This window comes from Dipodomys spectabilis, unplaced genomic scaffold (assembly GCF_019054845.1).
Source record: "Dipodomys spectabilis isolate Male_0828 unplaced genomic scaffold, ASM1905484v1 ptg000137l, whole genome shotgun sequence".
NCBI lineage: Eukaryota > Metazoa > Chordata > Mammalia > Rodentia > Heteromyidae > Dipodomys > Dipodomys spectabilis.
The window spans coordinates 11,179,317-11,203,715 of record NW_024870814.1 but is presented as its reverse complement, the minus strand read 5'-3'; the positions used below and the strand labels follow the sequence as shown (position 1 = coordinate 11,203,715).

Sequence of the window (24,399 nt, the reverse complement as noted above, 5' to 3'; positions counted from 1 at the left end):
TTGAGGGAGATACAGCCCCTGTGTCCACAAAGCAGACAAATCCTCATGTGACCAACATGGTAATATAGTCAACACAAGTGTTGCTGCAAGCCACGAGGCCAGACCTCTGGTTCCTGTAGGCAGGGCTGTGAGCCTCCTGTGGCTAGAGTAACAGGAGTAGCTGTCTTCTTTGTAGTTCATAGTCTGAAAATTGAGCCACAGATATGAGGGACCCTCCAGAGGCTCTATCAGAGGTGGCATTACTGAGACTGCTAGGAGTTTGTTGCTTGAGGATTCCCAATAGTTTGTACTTCAGTATTCCAGCATGTAACATTTTCTGATTCTCAATAGTTTGTAATTCAGTATTCCAGAATGTAATATTTTCTGCTTCTTAGACTTAATATTTGAAGCCAAAATAATAACTAGTCCACCAGATAGCATCAATAAAGTTTCTTTGTTGTTGCTAATTATCATATTTTGACACTAGATTTGTTAGAGGAGGCCAATATGAACAACCTTCCAGGCCTTCACACTGAAATCAAATAAGAACAGGGAGACACTAATTCCTCCACCTGCACAGTCACATGGTGGAATGCACAATTGGAGGTAAAAGGACAATTTTCCTTCTGGGAATCAGTGTTTTGTTCTTCAGCGAAATTCATGTTATTCATGTTGTTCAGTGTTGTGTTGAAAACTAGCAGAGACCTGGTTTCTCTGGGTGTAGTTTTGTCCTCTGTGTTTACTTCACACTATTGGATATGTGTTTATTCACCCCTTGATGGGTTAACAATAGGGTGGTGGTATGGGAAGTGTTAAGAGCATGGGGTGGGGCTCAGTTGGAGGAAATACATCACTTGTGGGCATGTCCTTGGGGCTAATCTTGCCCTTACCACTTCCTATGGTTTGTTTTGTTTTGTTTTTGTTTTTTTCCTTTGGATTCTATTGTACCTTGAGTTGAGTAGCCTCTGCTAGGTGGTCCCACAACCTGATCTTGGGCCTCACCTCAGGCCAAGGAAGTCAATGATTGTGATTTGAAATCTCTGAATCTATAAGCCCAAATTAGTACTTCCTTCCCTTATTTGTTCTTGTCATGTACTTGGTTTTACACATGTTCTGGGGAAAAGAGTCCACCATTCATGTAAAGACAGAATCATGTAAAAAGATGACATTTTTGGGGAAGTGGATAGCTGACCAGCTAGGGACTCAACACAGACTCTGGAGCTGAAACTGCCACCCCGTTTGGGCCTCAAGCTAGGGATTTTAAAGACAATACTCATGTGGTCAAGCCTGTCAACATGCAGGTGGCCAACAGGATTGTAGCGCACACACAAAGATTGCATATTTATGTCAGTGGCCAATGGGGTTACAGTCTGTCTCATTGTTGGGTCTTCGTCCGTCCCAAGAAAGACGGACGGGGTCCAAGGAAAGGTAAGTGCAGTGCTCCCCCGATCCCCAGCCTTCCTCAGCCTGGGAGATAATCAGACACAGTGGAGAGCCAAATCAAGTAGGAAGAAAACTCGTTTATTAACAGAGAGCAGCCCTTTTTAAAGCCCAAAAGGGCAGGTAGAATGGCAGGGGGGGGGGGGAGGAAACTACACTGTCAAGGTCACACCCTATCATGCACCTAAGCTTCCACTGGCTGATTATGCACTGAACCTAAGGGAAATTGGGCTCTGCCCACTCTACTCTTTCTCAGTGCCATCTTTGCTGCCCATGTGCTCTGCATCTCATAGTATCTGTTTGAACTAACCTATCATTCTGGTTTGAATTGGGATGCAAATTGGGTGGTCTCCACACAAAGCAGGTGGATATTCTCATTCATGGGGACATAGAATAGGCTGCTCCTTTCTGGCAGAGCAAAGGTGGCTGGGCTGTGTTACTGTTGATAACCAAACAGGGCTGCAGATCCTGTCTGGGCTATTGATAATCAAACAGGGCTACACATCACACAACCTGATCACAACAATCCTAAGGTGCTTTCCAAACAGTTTCCACATTTCCTGGGGTCTCAACAAACAGCGTATTTACTGACCCTGGGGGCTTTTGAGAAACCAGTATTTTGATTCTCAAGGGTGGGCAGGAACTCCTGGTATATTAAAAGAGGAGTTAGTTTTGGCTCACCCCAACAACACACACAAAATTTATGAAAACACCCATACCTACTGCATAGCAATCTGTAATTTAAGCAGGTAATAAGGATCCATACAAGGTTTGAGAAATTAGGCTTTAGGGGAAATCTATTTTTGCTAAGGAGATCTTCACTTGGCAAAATTATTTAGCCACATATCAATATTCATCAATTCTGTAATCTCAGGCCTCAAAATAATAACTATTTTTAGAAATCTGACCATATGTCAAGATTAAATAGCATTCAAAATATTGCCTAAAATCCACACAAGTGAGAGAAGTAAAGAAGTGGATTCAAGCAGAGGTTATTCTGGCCAATTGTTATTAAAAAGCTATCTCAAAAGAAACCTAGGCATTTGGATAATCTCCTATAATCATGGTTACTAGGGCTGTACAGATAGGTGGAACATGGTCTTGCCTGAATCTCCAAAACAAAACTAAAATGAAAAAGTTTAGGATTGCTGGGTCATAGGGGAGCTCTATGGGGAGTATTTTGAGGAACATCCACACTGCTTTCCAAAGTGGTTGAACAAGTTTACACTCCCACCAACAATGCAGTACAGTTCCCTTCTGTCCCCATCCCCTCCAACATCTGTTGTTATTAGAGTTCTTCATTATAGCCATTCTAACTGGGGTGAGGTGGTATCTCAATGTTGTTTTGATTTGCATTTCTTTTATGGCTATAGAGGTTGAGCATTTCTTCATGTGTCTATTGGCCATCCTTCTTTCCTCTTCAGAGAAGTTTCTCTTTAAGTCTTTAGCCCACTTGTTTATTGGGCAGTTGTATCTTTGAAGATTTGTTGATGGGGGATTTAATTTGTTGAGTTCAAAGTATATTTTAGATTTGAGATCCCTGTCCGTTGTATGGCTAGTGAATATCTTCTCTCAATCTGTGGGCTTTCTATTGATCTTGCTAGCTATGTCCTTTGCCATGCAGAAGCTTTGCAACTTCATGCAATCCCATTTGTCCAACCTTTCTTTGATTTGTTGTGTTTCTGGGTCTCTATTAAGAAAATTTCAGCCTGTGCCAAGGAGACCTAGGGTTTCTCCTATTCCATCCTGTAATGTTTTGAGAGTGTCTGCTTTGACTCTGAGGTCTGATCCATTTGGAGTTGATTCTGGTGCAGGGTGATATATAAGGATCTAGCTTTAGTTTTCTACAAGTAGTTAACCAATTTTGCCAGCACCATTTATTGAAGAGGCTGTCTTTCTTCCATTCTATTTTTTTAGCTCCCTTATCGAAAATTAGATGGCTATAGGTCTGTAGGTTCATTTCTGGGTTTTCAATTCTATTCCATTGGTCCTGAGGTCTGTTCTTGTGCTAGTACCAAGCTGTTTTAATTACTATGGCTTTATATCAGAGTTTGAAATTTGGTATTGACATTCCTCCAGCACTATTCTTTCTATTGAGGAGCGTTTTTGCTATTCGGGGTCTTTTATTGTTCCATATGAATTTTTGGATTGCCTCTTCTATTTCCTTGAAAAATGAGGTTGGAATATTGATAGGTATCGCTTTGAATTTGTAGATAGCCTTGGGAAGTATTGCTATTTTCATGATGTTGATCTTTCCAATCCAGGAGCATGGGAGTTTTTGCCACTTTCTAAGTTCTGTTTTGATTTCCTTTTTCAAGTTTTTAAAGTTTTCATCATTGAGGTCCTTCACTTCTTTGGTTAAGTTAATTCCTAGGTGTTTTATTTTTTGTGGGGCTATTACGAATGCAGTTGCTTTCCTAATTTCAGCCCCTCTTTTCTCATTGTTGGCATACAGAAAAGCCATTGAGTTTTGAGGGTCAATTTTATACCCTGCTACTTTGCCAAAGTTTTGAATCAGCTTGAGTAATTTGGGAGTAGGGTCTATGAGTTTCTTTAAATACTAGATCATATCATCTGCAAAGAGGGAGAGTTTTACTTCTTCTTTTCATATTTGGATTCCCTTTATGTTTGCATCTTGTCTTATTGCTGCAGCTAGGCATTCTAATACTAGATTGAAGAGAAGTGGAGAGAGTGGACATCCTTGTCTTGTCCCAGAGTTAAGAGGAAATGGCTTTAGTTTTTCACCATTAAGTATAATGCTGGCTGTAGGTTTGTCATATACAGTGTTTATTGTATATAGGAATATTCCATAGATTCCTAATTTTTCCAGAACCTTCATCATAAAGGGGTGTTGGATCTTGTCAAATGCTTTTTCTTCATCTATTGAGATAACCATGTGGTTCTTATACTTGCTCCTGTTGATGTGATGAATAATATTAATTGATTTGCATATATTGAACCAGCTTTGCATCCCTGAAATGAATCCTGTTTGATCGTGCTGTATGATTTTTTGGATGAATTATTGAAGGTGATTGTCCAAAATTTTGTTGAGAAGTTTTGCATCAATGTTCATCAAAGAAATGGGTCTATAGTACTCTTTCTTTGATGAGTCCCTGCCTGATTTTGGGATGATGGTTATGATGGCTTCATAGAATGTGTTTGGTAGTAAACTTTCTCTTTCAATTCCATTGCAGGGTTGGAGGAGTATTGGTGTGAGCTCTGCTTGAGGGCCTTGTAAAATTCCGCTGTAAAAACATCTGGTCCTGAGCTTTTCTTAGATGGGAGGTCTTTTATTGTTGTTTCTATTTCAATGCTTGATATGGGCCTTTTAAGATGGTTTAATTCATCTTGGTTTAGTTTTGGCATGTCAATATTTGCTAGGAAAAGGTCCATTTCTGTCAAGTTCTCAAACTTACTAGCATAAACTTTTGAGAAGAATTCCCTTACAATGTTCTGAATCTTGGTTATTTCTGTGGTGATGTTTCCATTCTCATCTCTAAGTTTAATTATTTGGGTGCATTCTCATCTTTTTCTGATAAGATTTGCTAAGGATCTGTCAATTTTGTTCATTTTTTTGAAGAACCAACTCTTTGTTTTGTTGATTCTTTCTATAGTTTTTTTTTATTCTAATTCAATTAATTCTGATTTAATTTTAATTATTTCTTTCTATCTACTGGATTGGGGTTTATCTTGCTGCTCTTTTTCAATGAGGTTCTGATGTCTCATTAAATTGTTGGTTTCAGATCTCTCCAATTTGTTGATGTAGGAACTGAGAGCTATAAACTTGCCCCTGATTACTGCCTTTGCTGTGTCCCAGAAGAACTGGTAATTTGTGTGCTGATTTTTGTTGAATAGCATGAACATTTGAATTTCCTTTCTAATCTCTTCCATGACCCATTCATGATTCAGCAGTGTGTTGTTCATCCTCCATGTGTTACTCGACTTTCTTTGGTGGCTTTTGGTGTGGAGTTCTAATTTTATTCCCTTGTGGCCTGAGAGAATGCAAGGTATAACTTTAATGTTTCTGAATTTAGACAAGTTTGTTTTGTGGCCTAAAATGTGGTCTATTTTAGAAAATGTTCCATGTGCTGCTGAGAAAAACGTGTATTCTGATGTTGCTGGGTGAAATATTTGGTAGATGTCTGTTAAATCTAGTTGATCTATGCAGTTGTTTAGATCTGCAGTTTCTCTGTTGAGTTTTTGCCAAGTTGATCTATCTAGTGGGGAGAGTGGTGTGTTAAAATCCGCAACAATTAATGTCATTCGATCTATGTGGGATTTGAGGGAAAGTAGTGTTTCTTGGATAAATTTGGGTGCTCTGTTGCTTGGCGAATAGATATTTAGAATTGTAATATCCTCCTGAAGGAGATATCCCTTACTTAGTATGTAGCAACCTTCTTTATCTCTTCTCATAAATTTTAATTTGAAGTCTAATTTTATCTGATATTAGGATTACAACTCCCATCTGTTTATGGGGGCTGTTTGCTTGGTAGATTTTTGTTCTAGCCTTTAACATTGAAAATGTGTTTGTTTTTATGGGCAAGATGTGACTCCTGAAGGCAGCAGATAGAAGGATGTTGCTTTTTAATGCAACTAGACAGTCTATGTTGCTTAATTGGAGAGTTAAGTCCGTTAATGTTAAGAGATATGACTGAGAGGTATTTGGGTGTTCCTGCCATTTGATCCACCTTCTCTGGGGCTGTAGCTACTGGGTTCTTCCTATGGTTCTTGGATTCTCCCGTTCATGCCATTCCTGTAGTTCTCTTTGAGTGTTCTCAGCCTGCTCACGCCATTCCTGCCTTTCTCTTTGATCTCAAGCTGCTCATGCAATTCTTGTATATTTTTTAAGTAGCTTCCTCACTCTTATGATATTCCTGTATTAATCTTTGGTTTGACTCCTCTCTCTCTATCACACTCATACAGAGTCCTTTGTAGGTTTTTAATCTTTTCCTGTATTAACCTTTGGTTTGCCTCCTCTCTCTCCCTATCACACTCATACAGAGTCCTTTGTATGTTTTCAATCTTTTCATTTACCATGTTTGCCAGCAGTGTTTGTAGAGCTATTTGGGATCTCTCCTCTGGATTATTCATTATCTGTTCTGTACCCTGATTATCATGAGTGGGAGATGAGATACCAGGACTTGCCATTTTTCTTGTGTTTTTCTGGCTTACTCTGCCCATTTGGGATAAAAGTAACACCAGTGTTGTGCAGGAACACTATCTTAAGGCAAGCATCAAACGAAGTCTGTAGTTGCAGTCAAAAGTCTGCAGATATTATCTAGTTCAACAGATATGTCTATTCAACATCAAACAACTATATATTAATGGGCTACGAACCACAAAGAAGAATTTGGCAAACTAGAAATGATTAGGTTTAGGGAGAGATGTGGGTAAAAAGAGGAATAGAGGGATGTGGGAAGGCACAGGGAGAGTTAACTTAACTGAGTCCTAATCTCAAAGCAGGAAATAGGTTGGATAAGATGAAAGTAGATAGAGAGAAACTAAAGAGGAATGAGAAAGAGAAAAAAGAGAGAAGAAAAAATAGAAAAGCAAAAATTAAAAAATAAAAAGTGCAATGCTTAAAAATTATGCAAATTTGAAAACAAAGTATTCAGAGAAGAACGTGGATATAATGAGAGAAGGAGAGATATATAAAGGAGATGTGAAAAACTTAAAAATAAAAGTACTTAAAATATTATATATGTATAAAGAGGTAGTACTGCTATTAAGGAATTTAAGTCTAAGAGGTTTTGAATTGAGTAATAAATATCTGGATTAAGTGTGTACACAGTGAGGGATAAGGTCTAATCATCAACTACAGGTATATCTGAGGATGTGCAAAACAGCAATTAAGTCACACAAAGAAGAATGAAAGAGAAGAAAAGGTGAAAAGAATGAGAAAGAAAGGAAAAAAAAGATCAAAAGTTCAGTAGAGCTAAACAAAAAACAAAAAACAAAATTTTAAAAGAAAGAAAAACACACACACACATATACCCCTAAAATAAAAATTATAAGAGGAAGAAAAAAAGTTACTAGAAAACAATTTTTTTAAAAAGGTAAACATTAAAAATTAAAAATAAGTTTTAGAAAAAAAAATTTTATACAAGGTACCAGAAAAGAATTTCTTTGATTTTTTTTGGTAGGGGTGGGAAGATACTGTATCTCCTTTGTATCCTTAACGATCCTCTTATTGGACTCTCTGGTCTGTTTGTGGTGTTTGATTTTCCTGTGGCTTGGTTAATTTCTTATGTAAGTTTGTTTGAGCAGGGAAAATAATGCTCTGCTTTACCCAGGATTTTGTGATCCTCCTCCTAGGCTAGTTCAATGGGAGGGAGGTCTGCTTTGACTATCACAAAAGATGGAAATGTCTGTTTCCTCAAGTTTGGAGATGCTGCAACGAGGCTAGGTTCTGGGTAGAGTTGAAGCCTTTCAGCAAACAGTAGCTTTTCCTGGGGGGCTAGCTTGTGAGAAACTCACAGAGCCCAGCCTGGAGCCATTCTCAGGATTTATGTTTATGGAATTTCAATTGATTGTCCAGGCTGCTAAAGGGAGGGGCAGCCTCTGGCTCTGTTTACCCAGTGAAGAAAGCCATTCCTGGGGATCGTGGCCCATTTTTCTCCGAGTGGAGCTGAGTCTGGCAGGTCAGCTTAGGTTCTTGCGATCAGCTAAATGACTCTAGTTTTCTTCCAAGGCCTGAATTGGAGCTAGCAGCTCAGCCCGGCTTGGGCCTTTGTCAGTATCAAAGATGGAGATCTCCTGTAGTGGGGGGGAGGGGAGGAGTGGCCTTCCCTCCTCTGCTCCCTGAGAAGGAGTGAGGATGTCAGGTCTACTCACGTCGAGTCTTGGTTCCTGGGTCGTCTCTGGTCTGCGAACAGCAGGATGAAGATGTTTGCTCTTTGTTGGTTCTTGCTGGTGTTGGGTAGAATCTGCTCGATGGCCGCATCTGGCTCCTTCCTCCCGGACTCTCTGTGTTGCATTTATGGCGGCTAAGGCTGCCACCGATGCAGCATCAGCCACGGTTGCTGGCAAGTATTCAGGTCTGTCTCCTTGCCTGGATTTTCCCTCTCTGGCCTAACTCTCTGTGTACTGTGATGGCACACTTGGTGTGATTCTCTGGCTTAGGACTGTTCACTGGAACACTAAAACTGCTTTCTATGCAAGAGCTTGTTTATGCTTCACCTTCTCCTCAGCCATAGTCCAGCTGACTCCTCACAGTTCCTCTTTCTCTGCATCCCCTCCAGCATTTGCTGTTGGCGGACTTGAGGATGTGGGCCATTCTGATTGGGGAAAGGTGGTATCTCAGGGTTGTCTTGATTTGCATTTCCTTTACAACCAGGGATGGTGAACATTTCCTCATGTGTTTCTTTGCCATTTTTAATCTCTTCTTCTGAGAAGTCTCTCTACTTCCCTTGCCCATTTAGAAATTGGGTTGTTAGGTTTGGGAGGGATTAGTTTCTTGAGTCCCCTGTATATACTGGATATTAACCCCATGTCTGATATATTTCTGGCAAATATTTTTTCCCAGTTAGTTGGTTGTCTTTCTAGCTTGGTTGCTATAACTTTAGATGTGCAGACACTTTTCAGTTTAAGGTAGTCCCATTTGTCCAGTCTCTGTCCAATTTGTTGTGACCCTGGGACTCTGTTCAGGAAGTTCCTGCCTGTGCCTATAAATTCAAGAGTCTCTCCTAATCTGTCCTGCAGTAGTTTCAGAGATTCAGGTTTGTTGTTAAGGTATTTAATCCATTTTGAGTTGATGCTGGTGCATGGTGATAGGCTGGGGTCCACTTTTAGTTTTCTGCATGTAGCCTCCCAGTTTTCCCAGCACCAGTAGTTGAAGAAGCTGTTTCTTCCACTGTATGTCTTTGACTACTTTGTCAAATAGCAGCTGACTATAGATGTGTGGTTTTATTTCTGGATCTTTTATTTTATTCCATTGGTCTTCAGGTCTGTTTTTGTGCCAGTACCATGCTGCCTTTGTTAGTATGGCTCTATAGTAGAGTTTGAAGTCTGGTATGGAGATCCCTCCCATGTTGACTTTTTGCCTAGAATTGTTTTGAACATTCTAAGTCTTTTGTTGTTCCATATGAATTTTTGGACCGTGTTCTGTATTTCAGAAATGTACATCATTGGGTTTCTAATAGGAATTGCATTGAATTTGTGTATCAATTTTGGCATTATATCCATTTTCATTATGTTAATTCTGCTATCTAAGAGCATGGAAGATCTTTCCATTTCTTTTTTTTTTTTTTTCAGGCAGGAGAATAAGTTTATTTACCTAACTGCTGCCCCCCCATCCCATACATGGTGGAGAAGCATGGCTGAAAATGAGGGGGAGGGCGTGACCCACCTCTGGGCTAGGACTTATCTATGCCAGGGACAGGCAGAGGTGTGGCCAGGTGGGGGAAAATGTATACCACACTGGATCTGGATGTGACCTCAGAGCCTGGGACCTTCCTAAGGTCAAATGGGAGGCATGTGACCAGAGGTGGTCCAGGATGTGACCTAGCAGGAGGAGAAGGTGACAGCTTCCAGGTCTGCCAGTTACCTAGGTAACAGATACTGGGCAGAAACTTTCAAGAGGGAGGGAGGTGTCCCTGTTCAGATCTTACATTCCAGCCTTTCATAATTATGAAAAAGCACAAAGATTCTCTCTGGCTACTTCCTGCGGGCAAGGGGCATCGACAGTAGGGGTATAAGGATGAAATGTGGTCCCCTCTGGGAAGAAGGCAGCAGGCAACAGCTGTCATTTGGTAGGTGTGATTCCTTAGATGAAGTCTGGAGGAGGCAAATTTCTTGGATGAAGTCTTCAGGATCTCATGAGGGTGACAGGAGCAATGAAGAGGTAGTAGGATGGTCTGGGCAGGAGTGAGTCCTGTCTTCCAGGCTGGAAGAGATGAACTGGATCTGGACTGAAGGTAAACTGGCTGCCACTGAACTACAATTCCAAACTGAACAAATTTCTCCCATGAGGGCAAGATGGCCCATCCACCACATGGTCAATGCTAGGAGAGCAGAGTAGAAAAGTGGTGTGGATGTGGATGTGAAGGCCAGCCATGGTGTTGGTGAAGAGTCTTGCGTGGTATCTCCAGGCAGTTTGGTTCACAGAAAAGGGGTGGTTAGGAAATTCTAGCATTTCCAACTCAAAAACCCCATCCAAGTCACGGCACCATATATAAGACATATTAAATAGGTAAGTTTCATTAGGAAGCTGATGAAGAGTACACCACAAGCTATTCAGGCAGAAGTTTATTTCCCAAATTGCTGCCCCGCCATACATGGTGGAAAGGCATGGTTGTAAAGGAAGTGTGTGTGTGGGGGGGGGGGGGGCGGCGGTCTTTCCATTTCTTAGTGTCCTCTATAATTTCTTTCTTTAAGTTTTTATAGATTTCATTAAATAGTTCTTTTACATCTTTGGTTCGGTTAAATCCTAAATATTTTTTTTTGGGGGGGGGGTGATATTGTGAATAGAATTGCTTCCTTTATTTTCTTCTTTGCTTGTACATTGTCGATGTACAGGAAGGCGACGGATTTTTGTGGGTTGTTTTTGTATTCTGCTACTTTGCTGAAGTGGTTTATAATTTCTAAGAGTTTGGGGATGGAGTTTTTGTGTTCATGAAAGTAGATTATCATCTCATCTGCCAAAAGGGATAGGATAACTTCTTCCTTCCCTATGCAGATCCCTTTAATGTCTTTTTCTTGCCTTATTGCCCTGGCTAAGGGTTCCAGGACTATATTGAAGAGGAGTGGAGACAGTGGGCATCCTTGCATTGTTCCTGATTTTAGGAGAATTGGTTTTAGTTTTTCCCCATTAAGTATGATATTCAACCAACAGTTTTTTAAACCAAAAAAAATTTTCATGAAACTAGGCAAAAAAAAGAGTTCTTCAATTTTTTTTGAGGGGGGGAAATCTTGTGTCTCCCCTGTGTCTGCAACCAGTTTCTTGGTGGAGTGTTTGTTTTGCTTGTGGTGTTTGGTTTTCCTGTGGTTTGGTTAGTTTCTTAAATCAGCTTGTTTGAGCAGGCAAAATGAAGCTCTGCCTTCCCTGGGTCTTTACGACAATCCTCTCAGGCTGGTTCAGTGGGAGTGTGATCTACTTTGACTATCACAAAAGAGGCATGTGGCTGTTTTTTCCAGCTTAGTTTTGCTGTGCAGGAGCTAGGTTGTAGGCAGCACTGTGTAAAGTCAGCAATGAGTAGCTTTCTCCCGGATGAACTATCTCCTGAGAGAGTCAATCTGGCCAGCCTGGAGCTATTCTCAGGATTTGTGTGTAACAAGTTTCTAATTGTTTTACTTTTACCCTCCAGCAGCTGGAGTTGCTGCCTATGCTGCATGGGTAGGTGAGCCTCTGGGTTTATTTACCTACTGAGGACAGTGTGCCCTGCCCAGGTGGAGCTCCCTCTGCTTGGGAAGGACAACTTTCCCCAGGGATGGAGCTGAGCCCCACAGGTCAGTTTCCTATGACCTGTTGAATGCTCCTTTTTCTAACGCCTGAGTTAGATGTTAGCTGTTCTGGCCTGGTCTTTCTCAATATCAAAGATGGAGTTCTTCTCCAGGGCTGAGGGATGAGCTAACATTCCACTGCTGCTCTATGAGAAGTATTGAGGATATCTTGAGGGTACTAGCACCTTTTGCTTGGTTTCTGGGCCACCTACGATATGTGATTATCTATGGTCAGCAGGATGAAGATTTTCACTCTTCGTCCGTTCTTACTTGTGGTGATAGAATCTGCTTTTACACTGCCTCTGGTGCCTTTGTCTTGGACTCCTTCTGTAGATGTGGTGGCCATGGTAGCAGCTGCTGCTGTCACCCCCACAGACCCTACAGTGTTTGAATCTGTCTTTGGAACCAAGCTGCCTAAAATTTTCCTCTCTGGCCAAACTCTTTGTACTATGATGGCACACTTGGTGTAAGTCTAGCCTTAGATTTACCACTGGAATAGTAAAACTGGTTTCTACCTGAGAGCTTATTTAGCCCCCATGTTCTCCTCTGCCATCTTCCTCCAGACTCTCTTGGTTTACATCTTAACCTGCAGCAACTTTTTCAAAAGTTAATGCAAAAAATGGAAATAATAATAGAGAGAACATCTGAAGAGACAATTCTAAAAATGATAAAATACGACAACATCGACAAAGCAGCATGATTTTATCATTTAACATATATCCCATATATTGCAAGAAATGTCCTTGAAGATAAACTTCTTGACCCTAGGAAAAATATTGGCAACAAATAAAATGCATGTACATAAGGTGTGTCTGAACAATCATCTCACTCTCGCTCTCTCTTTCTCTCTGATCATAAACACACTCACCTGTACACACACACATGCACATATACACACATACTTAGACACACACACACAGTGGATTTTTTTCACTGTAAAAGAAGGATGCTTTCTGTGAACGGATGATACAAGTATATATTGTTAATAAATTGAAGAATTATTTGGAATATATTTCATATAAAGAAGAAAAATGATATGATATTCTAATATTAGCGGGGGAAAAAACCTAAACTACAAGCATACAGCAAGTGAGTGTGATACCCAGTACCTGTGATACCCAGCAATGTGACAGAAGGATTAGAGATGTGATTTTTCTTTGAGCATGACTTCCTTCGTTTTGTTAATTCTAACTTGGTGTGCAATATCAAACTTACACATATACAAAAGGAATAGCTTATGAGAAAAATAAAGGAAGGTGAAATTATGATTCTTTAAGAGGAAAAGGAAAATATGAAAGTCTGAGAGAATCCACTATCCTGAATGATTAGTTAGCCATACAGTCAGGTCAGTAGATAATGTATTAAAAATAATATACAAATATAATTCTTGAATATCCAGGTGAACATAATTTGGTATATTGAAGTTTGGAATTTTATTTCTCAAGTAATGTATTTAAATTATAAATTAAAGAAGCACCAATCATACAATTTTCATCTACAGGACCCCAGATCTCTGTGACCAGAAATGTGATTGAGGAAAAAGAGCTGAGACATTAAATAGTACATCATAAGAACACTGAAGAATTCCTAAAAAAATTTGTATTCTTTCCTTTTTTGGAACCAGGAAGCAAAATAACATGTCAAGCACCATTGTCATCTTCATACATAGTGCTCATCTCATGACAAAAGAAAGGGTTTTCTTTTTATTCAAATAAGCTCATAAAAGTCCATGATTTAGGAAATCAATGGTTTAGAGAAGATAACAGTGCATCTCCTTCTTCTATGACCATCAAGCAGGTGTATCCCAGATCCCAGGAAATTAACAATTGAAGAAGATGAGATCCAACTGGAACTGAGAATTTGAAGACAAGCTTTCCTCCTTGACCGCCATTTCTTTCTGCCCAATATGTCCCAACAATGACCAGGGAAGACATTAGCCAGAAAAAGAGATACTGCCTGTTAAAGCTTTAAAGCTTTTGTCTCTGTGAAAACTTTAGTTTCTGTGAAATCAAATGGTTTATTGAGTCATGACACATAAGAAAAGAAAAACATCATGTCCTAGGATAAGTTCCTACATCCATCAGTGAAAATACTGAATAGAAGTAGGACCATTTTTCTCTGGATCTAAACACCAAGAGCATTTTTGTCAGCCTTCACAAAAAGTTCTTGCAATAATTCTATATTAGCTAGAAAGGAGACAAGTTAGATTGTACATACAGCGGTCAAGTGTGGCTGTTTGTAAACAATGTATTTGGTGTTTAGGGATTGAATGGGGTTAGCAGTCTATAAATTCATTGTTACTAAAGATTTCTAAGTTATGTGTGAGAGGCTACTCAGGTTTTAGTATTTCAATTAACTTTCAGAAACCTTTTGTCACACTTTCATTCTTTGGGCCTTTAACTTTTAAATGATTAACTTCCTTTATCTTTCCCTTCCTCTTCTTCCAGCTTTCAAAATTTAGGATGATTGGTTTTATCATGCCTTATAAACAAAGAGTAAAAAAAAGTATAGCACAATAAAGACTAACTGAATCTCTAGAGCCCCAAGTCAAGTGACATTGAAGTCTCTCCAGTGAAACCTAGGGAGAATTGGCATTGAGGATTTTCAGGAATGGTGGTGGAGTTCCAGTTCAGAATCATTAACATCTAACTGAAGACTACATCTCACTAACTCATTCAGCCATAGTCCTAGATTATTCAGAATAAAAACATTCAAGAATGTTATGTCTAGATAACGAATGACATCCATAGATGATGATAGAAGAATTATATCCCTCTAATATATATTGTGTCCTTCCAATGCTGTTACAAGGAGGAAGGAAGTTTTCAGTTTGCTTCTTCCCACTTAACCACAAGAAAGGACACATTTTCCCAAGGATTGCTCATGTGTTTGGAATGTTTGCTTATGTATCAAAATGATTTTGGTGGTTTACACTACCACTCATCTTTTTGTTAAGTTATTTCTTTCTCTCAAAAGAGTTTCTATGTTGTTGAGTTTCCAAAGTTTGGTCCCCTGAATTCACAAAGCTAATTCACAAAAAAATGGCAGCAGTGTGTTGAGGAAAAAGAAAATAAGGCTCATTATTTGTAACATGTCAAATGAGAAGAATAGTGAAGATTTGAAATCAAAGCTCTATTATCCTACTAATCAGGGAATAGGTTCCAGTTTTAAGAGGCTGCTCAAGGGGTCTGCTACAGGCTACATGAAAGATGTCCATCCCAAGACTAAATGGTAGCACAATTGGTTCTTATCTCTTGGTTTACTGTTGTCACATCTCTTTAGTTCTGTGTTTGTCTGACAGAGATTTAATAACTTCCTGGGTTGAAGAGATGAGAGGTGACTGCCTGTTTGGGTTGAAAGTATGTTAAACTTGTATTCTCCATCATGGGCATGTGAGAGAGAAATGGGAAACAAATGCCAGTTTGAATTTTTAAACATACAAATTTGTCCAGTAATACAAACTGCCTAGGAAGAATACAGAGGAGGGAAAGGACAGGTAGAGGAGAAGTAAGGCAAAAATTTACATTGGTGTAAAAATCAGGTTTGGGAATTCTAGAACCCAACAGAACAATGCACTAAATAGATATGTCATCACTTGATTATGGCAGAAGAATCAGTGAATATATAACAATATAAGTTTTTTAGTAAAAAATCAATGAAAATTGAACAGATAATTCCTCAGAGAATTATAGGTTAATTTAGTGATTACTATGGTAAGACTGTGTATAAAAATCTATAAAGCAGATCGGTTCCGGGAAGATGGCGGAGGAGAAGCTGGAATCTGAACAAGCTCTTGCATAGAAAACAGTTTCAGAGTTCCAGTGAACAGTCCCAAGTCAGAGAATCACACCAAGTGTGCCATCACAGGACAGAGAGTTAGCCAAGAGAGGGGAAGCCAAGCAGACACATCTGAGCGTCTGCCAGCAGCTGCTGCTGTGGCGGCAGGGTCGCAGCGGCGACCGCAGCCTTGGCCATACCTGAGCGCTCACACAGAGAGTCCGGGACGAAGGAGCCAGACGCAGCGGGCGAGCGGATTCTACTCAACACCAGCAAGAACCAACAAGGAGCGGACAACTTCATCCTGCACTTTGCAGACCAGAGACGACCCAGGATCCAAGACTCGGCATGAGTAGCCCTACTTCCTCACTCCTTCCCAGGGAGCAGAGGAGAGAAGGCCACCCCTCCCCCCGCCCCCCAGCACCGGTGATCTCCATCTTGGATACCGACAAAGCTCGGAGGAGCGGCTAGCTCCAGCTCAGGCCTTGGAATAAAACGAGTCATTTAGCAGGTCACAAGAACTTAACGGCGAAGTGACCTCACAGACTCAGTTCCATCCAGGGAAAAGTCACCCAGCTCAGGCGCCAGCCATTGGAGTGGTTCTCCTCACCGGGTAACCAGAGCCAGAGGCTGCCCCTCCCTCTAGCAGCCACCACAATCAATTGAAAAACAGAAACCCTGAGAATGGCTCCAGGCTGGGTGCTGTGAGTTTTTTTCACAAAATAGCCCCAGGGAAAAGCTACTGTTTGTTGAAAGGCCTCAACTCTACCCAGAACCTAGCCTCATCACTGCATCCCCCTCTTTTGTGATTCTCAAAGCAGATCACCCTCCCAGTAAACTAACCTGTGAGGGAGAATCTCAAAATCTTGGGTAAAGCAGAGCATTTTTCTGCCTGTTCCAACAAACTGACTTAAGAAACCAATCAAGCCACGGGACCACAAGCTGACCAGAGACTCCAACCACACTCTGGTTACAGACAAAAGGGAGATACAGGACTTTTCCCACCCATCCCCCCCCCCCCCCAAAAAAAATCAAACACTTTTTTTTTTTTTTCTTCTTCTTCTTTTCTTTTTTTCTTTTTTTTTGTTTTGTTTTTTTTTTTCTTCGTTTTTTGTTACCTTATATATATAAAAAAATTTTTTTTTGCTTTTCTAAAACTTTTATTCATCTTTAATTTTTGCCTCTTCTGAAAAAATAATTGTTTTCCATTAACTTTCTTTTTTTTCTTTTCTCCTCTTATAATTTTTATTTTAGGAATACGTGAATGTGTGTTTTCCTTTCTTTGCTTGTCTTCTTTCTCTTTTTCTTTCATTCTTAATTATCTTTTTGTTTTTTGTCTAGCTCTACTGAACTTCTGATCTTTTCTTCTCACTTTCCTATCCTTTCCATCTTTTCCTCTTTGTTCTTCTTTATGTGACTTAACTCTTGTCCTGCACATCCTCAGATAAACCCATAGTTAACCAGTAGACCCTACCCCCCATTGTGTACACACTTAACCCACAAACTTATTACTCAATACAATACCTCTGAGACTTAAATTCATTAATAGCAGTACTACCTCTTTATACCTATATAATATTTTAAGCATTTTTTTAAAGTTTTCCACATCTCCTCTATGTCCCTCCCTTTCTCTCAACATATTCATATTCCTCTATAAATAGATGGTCTTTTAATCTCTAAAATAACATTAATTTTTACGTTTCTATTTTTTTTCTGGTCTCTTTTCATTCCCCTTTCCCTTTCTTCTTTCTCTCTCTCTCTCTACTTGCATCCTACCCAACCTATTTCCTGCATGGTGATTAGGACATAGTTAACTCTCCCTGTGCCTCCCCACACCAATCTATTCCTATTTTTTACCCACATCTCTCGCTAACACTAATAATTTCTGGTTTTCCAAATTCTTCTCTGCGGTTCAAAGTCCTTTAACATATAGTTATTTGATGTCGAATAGATGTATCTGTTGAACTAGATTGTATCTGTAGACTATTGACTGTACAAATGCAAACTTTGGTTGATGGTTGCCTTAAGATAGTGTTCTAGCACAAAACTGGTGCTATCTTCATCTCAAATGGGCAGAGTAAGCCGGAAAAACACAAGAAAAATGGCAAATTCGGGTATCTCAATTCCCAATCTTGATAATCAGGGGTTAGAACAGATAATGAATAATCCAGAGGAGAGTTCCCAAACAGCTCTACAAACACTGCTGGCAAACATGATAAATGAAAAGTTTGACAATGTACAAAGGACTCTGTATGAGTGTGACAGGGAGAGAGAGGAGGCATCCCAGAAGTTTATCCAGGAATATCATAAGCGTGAGGAAGCTACTCAAAAACTGATACAGGATTTGCGTGAACAACTTGAGAATACTCAAAGAGAAAGGGAGGAATGGCGTGAGCAGGCTGAGAACACTCAAAGAGATCTGCAGGAATCCCACGAACGGGAGGAAGCTAATCAAAGAGTAATACAGGAATTGAGAGACCAGGTAGAGAACACACAAAGGTCACTAAAAGCATTCATGGAATCCATTAACAAAGAGCTGAAGGAAGTCAGGGAGACCACAAAGGGAATGCTGAATGGAACCCAACAGAAGGAATGGGAGCCCAAAGAAACCATAACCAATCAACTAAGTGATTTGAGGACAAACACTGAACACCAAATTAAGGAAGTAAAGAAATTCATACAAGACCTAAAACAGAGCTTCAACAAAGAACTTGAAGCCATCAAAGCTGACCAACTAGAAGGAAAAGAGATAAAAAACAAAGTAGAGAGTCTTGACAGCAGGTTAGACCATGCAGAAGATCGAATCTCAGGGATTGAAGACAGCCTAGATATTATAGAGAAAGAACATACAACCATCCAAGACAAGTCCAAGAAATATGATAGATCTATCAAACACCTGGAAGACACCATCAGAAGGCCTAATCTAAGGATAATGGGTGTAGAGGAGCACCTACAAACAGAAGTTAATGGTCTAGGAAATTTGTTTAACAGGATCCTAGCAGAGAACTTCCCAAACATGCAAAAAGATAGGCCTGTCCAGATACAAGAAGCCTTTAGAACCCCAAATAGACCAGACCAGAATAGGACATCCTACCGCCACATTATAATCCACACAGGATCAACTCAGAACAAGGAAAAGATCCTTAAAGCTGTCAGAGAGAAAAGGGTAATCACTTATAAAGGGAAACCAATTAGAATCACCTCAGATTTCTCAGCAGAGACAATCAAAGCAAGAAGAGCCTGGAACGATGTATGCCATGCCCTAAAAACAAACAACTATCAACCAAGAATACTGTACCCAGCTAAACTCTCCTTCATAACTGAAGGCCAAATAAAAACCTTCCATAGCAAAGAAAAATTGAAACAATACATCTCCACCAAACCAGCCCTACAAAAGATTCTTAAAGATGTCCTACACATAGAAAACCAACAAGACCGCAATAAAGGCCAAGAAACTGCACCCAAACTGAGAATCCAAGAACCATAGGAAGAACCCAGTTTTCGCACCCCCCAAGAAGGTAGATAACATGGCAGGAACTCCCAAATACCTCTCAGTCCTATCTCTTAATGTTAACGGACTGAACTCTCCAATTAAGCGACATAGACTGTCTAGTTGGATTAAAAAACAAGACCCTTCTATCTGCTGCCTGCAGGAGTCACATCTTGCCCGTAAAAACAAACACATTTTCAATGTTAAAGGCTGGAACAAAATCTACCAAGCAAACGCACCGCATAAACAGGCGGGAGTTGCAATCTTAATATCAGATAAAATAGACTTCAAATTAAAATTCGTGAAAAGAGATAAAGAAGGTCACTACATACTAATTAAAGGATCTCTCCTTCAGGAGGATATTACAATTCTAAATATCTATTCACCAAACAATGGAGCACCCAAATTTATCAAAGAAACACTACTTTCCCTCAAATCCCATATAGATCCAAAGACATTAATAGTTGGGGATTTTAACACACCACTCTCCCCACTAGATAGATCAACTCGGCAAAAACTCAACAGAGAAACCATAGATCTAAACAGCTGCATAGATCAACTAGACTTAACAGACATTTACCGAACATTTCACCCAGCAGCATCAGAATACACGTTTTTCTCAGCAGCACATGGAACGTTTTCTAAAATAGACTACATTTTAGGCAACAAAGCAAACTTGTCTAAATTCAGAAACATTGAAGTTATACCTTGCATTCTCTCTGACCACAAGGGAATAAAATTAGAACTCAACACCAAAAGCCACCAAAGAAAGTCCGGTATCACATGGAGGCTGAACAACACACTGCTGAATCATGAATGGGTCATGGAAGAGATTAGAAAGGAAATTCAAATGTTCATGCTATTCAACAAAAATGAACACACAAATTACCAGCTCCTCTGGGACACAGCAAAGGCAGTACTCAGAGGCAAGTTTATAGCTCTGAGCTCCTACATCAACAAATTGGAGAGATCTGAAACTAGCAATTTAATGACGCATCTAAACCTCCTTGAAAAAGAGCAGCAAGATAAACCCCAATCCAGTAGACGGAAAGAAATAATCAAAATTAAATCAGAATTAAATGAATTAGAATCCAAAAAAACTATAGAAAGAATCAACAAAACAAAGAGTTGGTTCTTCGAAAAACTTAACAAAATTGACAGACCCTTAGCAAATCTTATCAGAAAAAGAAGAGAACACATCCAAATTAATAAACTCAGAGATGAGAATGGAAACATCACCACGGAAACAACCAAGATTCAGAACATTATAAGGGAATACTTCTCAAAACTGTATGCTAATAAGTTTGAGAACTTGACAGAAATGGACCTCTTCCTAGCAAATATTGACATGCCAAAACTAAACCAAGATGAGTTAAACTATCTTAACAGGCCCATATCAAGAATTGAAATAGAAACAGCAATAAGAGACCTCCCAGCTAAGAAAAGTCCAGGACCAGATGGTTTTACAGCGGAATTTTACAAGGCCCTCAAGCAGAGCTCACACCAATTCTCCTCCAACTCTTCAATGAAATTGAAAGAGAAAGCTCACTACCGAACACATTCTATGAAGCCATCATAACCCTCATCCCAAAACCAGGCAGGGACTCATCAAAGAAAGAGAACTATAGACCCATTTCTTTGATGAACATTGATGCAAAACTTCTCAACAAAATTTTGGCCAACCGACTTCAACAATTCATCCAAAAAATCATACACCACGATCAAACAGGATTCATTTCAGGGATGCAAAGCTGGTTCAATATACGCAAATCAATTAATATTATTCATCACATCAACAGGAGCAAAAATAAGAACCACATGGTTATCTCAATAGATGCAGAAAAAGCATTTGACAAGATCCAACACCCCTTTATGATGAAGGTTTTGGAAAAATTAGGAATCCATGGAACATCCCTCAGTACAATAAAGGCTGTATATGACAAACCTACAGCCAGCATTATACTCAATGGTGAAAAACTAAAGCCATTTCCTCTTAACTCAGGAACAAGACAAGGATGCCCACTCTCTCCACTTCTCTTCAATCTAGTGTTAGAATGCCTAGCTACAGCAATAAGACAAGATGCAGACATAAAGGGGATCCAAATAGGGAAAGAAGAAATAAAACTCTCCCTCTTTGCAGATGACATGATCTTGTATTTAAAGAATCCCATAGACTGCACTCCCAAATTACTTAAGCTGATTCAAAACTTTGGCAAAGTAGCAGGTTATACAATTAACCCCCCAAAATCCATGGCTTTTCTGTATGCCAACAATGAGAAAAGTGTGGCTGAAATTAGGAAAGCAACTCCATTTGTAATAGCCCCACAAAAAATAAAATACCTAGGAATTAACTTAACTAAAGAAGTGAAGGACCTCTATGATGAAAACTTTAAAATCTTGAAAAAGGAAATCAACACAGAACTTAAAAAATGGCAAAACCTCCCATGCTCCTGGATTGGAAAGATTAACATTGTGAAAATGGCAATACTTCCCAAGGCTATCTACAAATTCAATGCAATACCTATCAAAATTCCACCCTCATTCTTCAAGGAAATAGAAGAGGCAATCCAAAAATTCATATGGAACAATAAAAGACCCCGAATAGCAAAAACGATCTTCAACGGAAAGAACACTGCTGGAGGAATATCAATACCAAATTTCAAACTCTACTATAAAGCCATAGTAATCAAAACAGCTTGGTATTGGCATAAGAACAGACCTCAGGACCAATGGAATAGAATTGAAAACCCAGAAATGAACCTACAGACTTATAGCCATCTAATCTTCGATAAGGGAGCTAAAACAATAGAATGGAAGACAGACAGCCTCTTCAGTAAATGGTGCTGGCAAAACTGGTTAACTACATGTAGAAAACTAAAGCTAGATCCTTATATATCACCCTGCACCAGAATCAACTCCAAATGGATCAAAGACCTTGAACTCAAAGCAGACACTCTGAAAACATTACAGGATGGAATAGGAGAAACCCTGGGTCTCCTTGGCTCAGGCCGAAATTTTCTGAATAGAGACCCAGAAACACAACAAATCAAAGAAAGGTTGGACAAATGGGATTGTATAAGGTTGCAGAGCTTCTGCAGGGCAAATGACATAGCTAGCAAGATCAATAGAAAGCTCACGGATTGGGAGAAGATCTTTACTTGCCATACAACGGACAAGGGTCTCATATCTAAAATATACTTGGAACTCAAAAAATTAAACCACCCAACAACAAATCCCCAAAGAAACAACTGCACAATAAGTAAGTGGGCGAAAGACCTAAAGAGAAGCTTCTCTGAAGAAGAAAGAAGGATGGCCAATAGACACATGAAGAAATGTTCAACATCCCTAGCCATAAAAGAAATGCAAATCAAAACAACATTGAGATATCACCTCACTCCAGTTAGAACAGCAAAAATCAAGAACTCTAACAACAACAGATGCTGGAGGGGATGTGGACAGAAAGGAACCTTACTTCATTGTTGGTGGGAATGTAAACTTGTTCAACCACTTTGGAAAGCAGTATGGAGGTTCCTCAAAAGACTCCATATAGAGCTCCCCAATGACCCAGCAATCCCACTTTTGGATATTTACCCAAATGACCACAAACAAGGCCACACTAAAGCTACCAGCACAACTATGTTTATTGCAGCATTATTTACCATAGCTAAGATATGGAACCAACCCAGATGCCCCTCAGTAGATGAATGGATCAAGAAGATGTGGTATATATACACAATGGAATTCTATGCCTCCGTCAGAAAGAATGACATTGCCCCATTTGTTAGGAAATGGAAAGGCTTGGAAAAAATTATATTAAGTGAAGTAAGCCAGGCCCAAAGAAACATAGGTCCCATGGTTTCCCTTATTTGCAATATCTAGTATAGGTATGAGTCAAGCGGAAAAAGTCAGAGAATGTGATGTTAGGAAAACGAACCCTCAAATATGTATTTTAATGTTTTTGTTTCATTCATGCATGTGTTTCTAATGCATTTATAAGATTATTTCTTTGTTGCTTTGTATGTCCCTCCCCCACAGTGTAACCCCCGCTTTCACTATATTTGATGTCAGTATAACATGTGGAGGAGACGGGGACAAACAAGTCCTTTAAGGATTCAGGTGGACCTGTTGCAACAATGAGAAGTACAAAATGTCATGTCAAAACCAGCTTTACAATGTCGGTGGGGGGGAAGGAGGGGGGGTATGATTGGGTGGGGGGGGAGGGGGGAGGCTGGGAAGGGAGGTGAAGGGTAAACAAAGGAGGAGGCTGCAATGCTTGGTAAGAAATGTATGCATTTTCCTGCCCATGTAATTGTAACCCCTCTGTACAGTATGTTTTCAAATAAAATAAAATAAAATAAAATAAAAATCTATAAAGCAAAAGATAAAAATAAGCTGAAAATATTTGAAAAATAACTCTTAAAATGAGATTTATTTTTGCATTAAAGAATTCTATTGAATCACAATCAGGTAAACACATATAAAAAGCTGTTATACAGGAAAAGAGAATCTTGAAGAAAATTATGTCTATTTCCATAGGAAAATTCAATAAAGTCCTGGATTAATTTATCATTAACATTTGAGGTTAGAATATAGTAGAATGGCATATGTCACAATCAATAGAAAAGAAAAGCCAACTAAGAATACTGTATTCATGACCCCATACCTTAAAATTGAAGGCAAAAAAAAAACATTGTTTTTCTAACTGCAAATGAAGGGAAATTGGTATCTGCAGACATATTCTGGCAGAACTAGAAGCCATTTAGAACCAAAGGAAGTGATAGGAAGGGCGCTGAACCTATGAGGGGAAAATACCTCAAAAGGATTTCAGAAACAAGAAGCTGAAACCAAATAAAAGTTCTCTCTTCCAGTTATGTGATGGTCAAGTCTAGGAAACAAACTATAATGCCACATGTTGGGACCGTCAGCTAAGTATATTACAGCCTCTGTTATGGACTGGAGGAGGGGCCTTTGCGTAAGTTGATACTGAATTCCATGGTTTGTCTGAATTGTAGATCTGTGCTAAACATTGTACATTTCTTATTTTTGCTCTCTACATTACATGTAGTTTATACTAAGCAAAATAAAATGGCCAGACCTAAACTTGTAAACAAATACCTAGAAAATAAATAAGAATGACTCAATTTATGGAAATGCATCCTTATCAAGAAAACTGTAAAACATACCAGAAAGGGTTGAAGAATTAGGCAGCAGACAAGAGCAGGAGGAATCATGAAGGCATTCCCTTTCTAGGGAACACACATTAGATTTCTCTT

At 39.4% G+C, this 24,399-nt stretch overlaps 1 gene segment (V, D, J or C); it reads left to right on the top strand.

Annotated features, from left to right (window-relative positions):
* The window catches only part of LOC122116814, a 474,299-nt gene that overhangs the window by 385,350 nt on the left and 64,550 nt on the right, over positions 1-24,399 (top strand).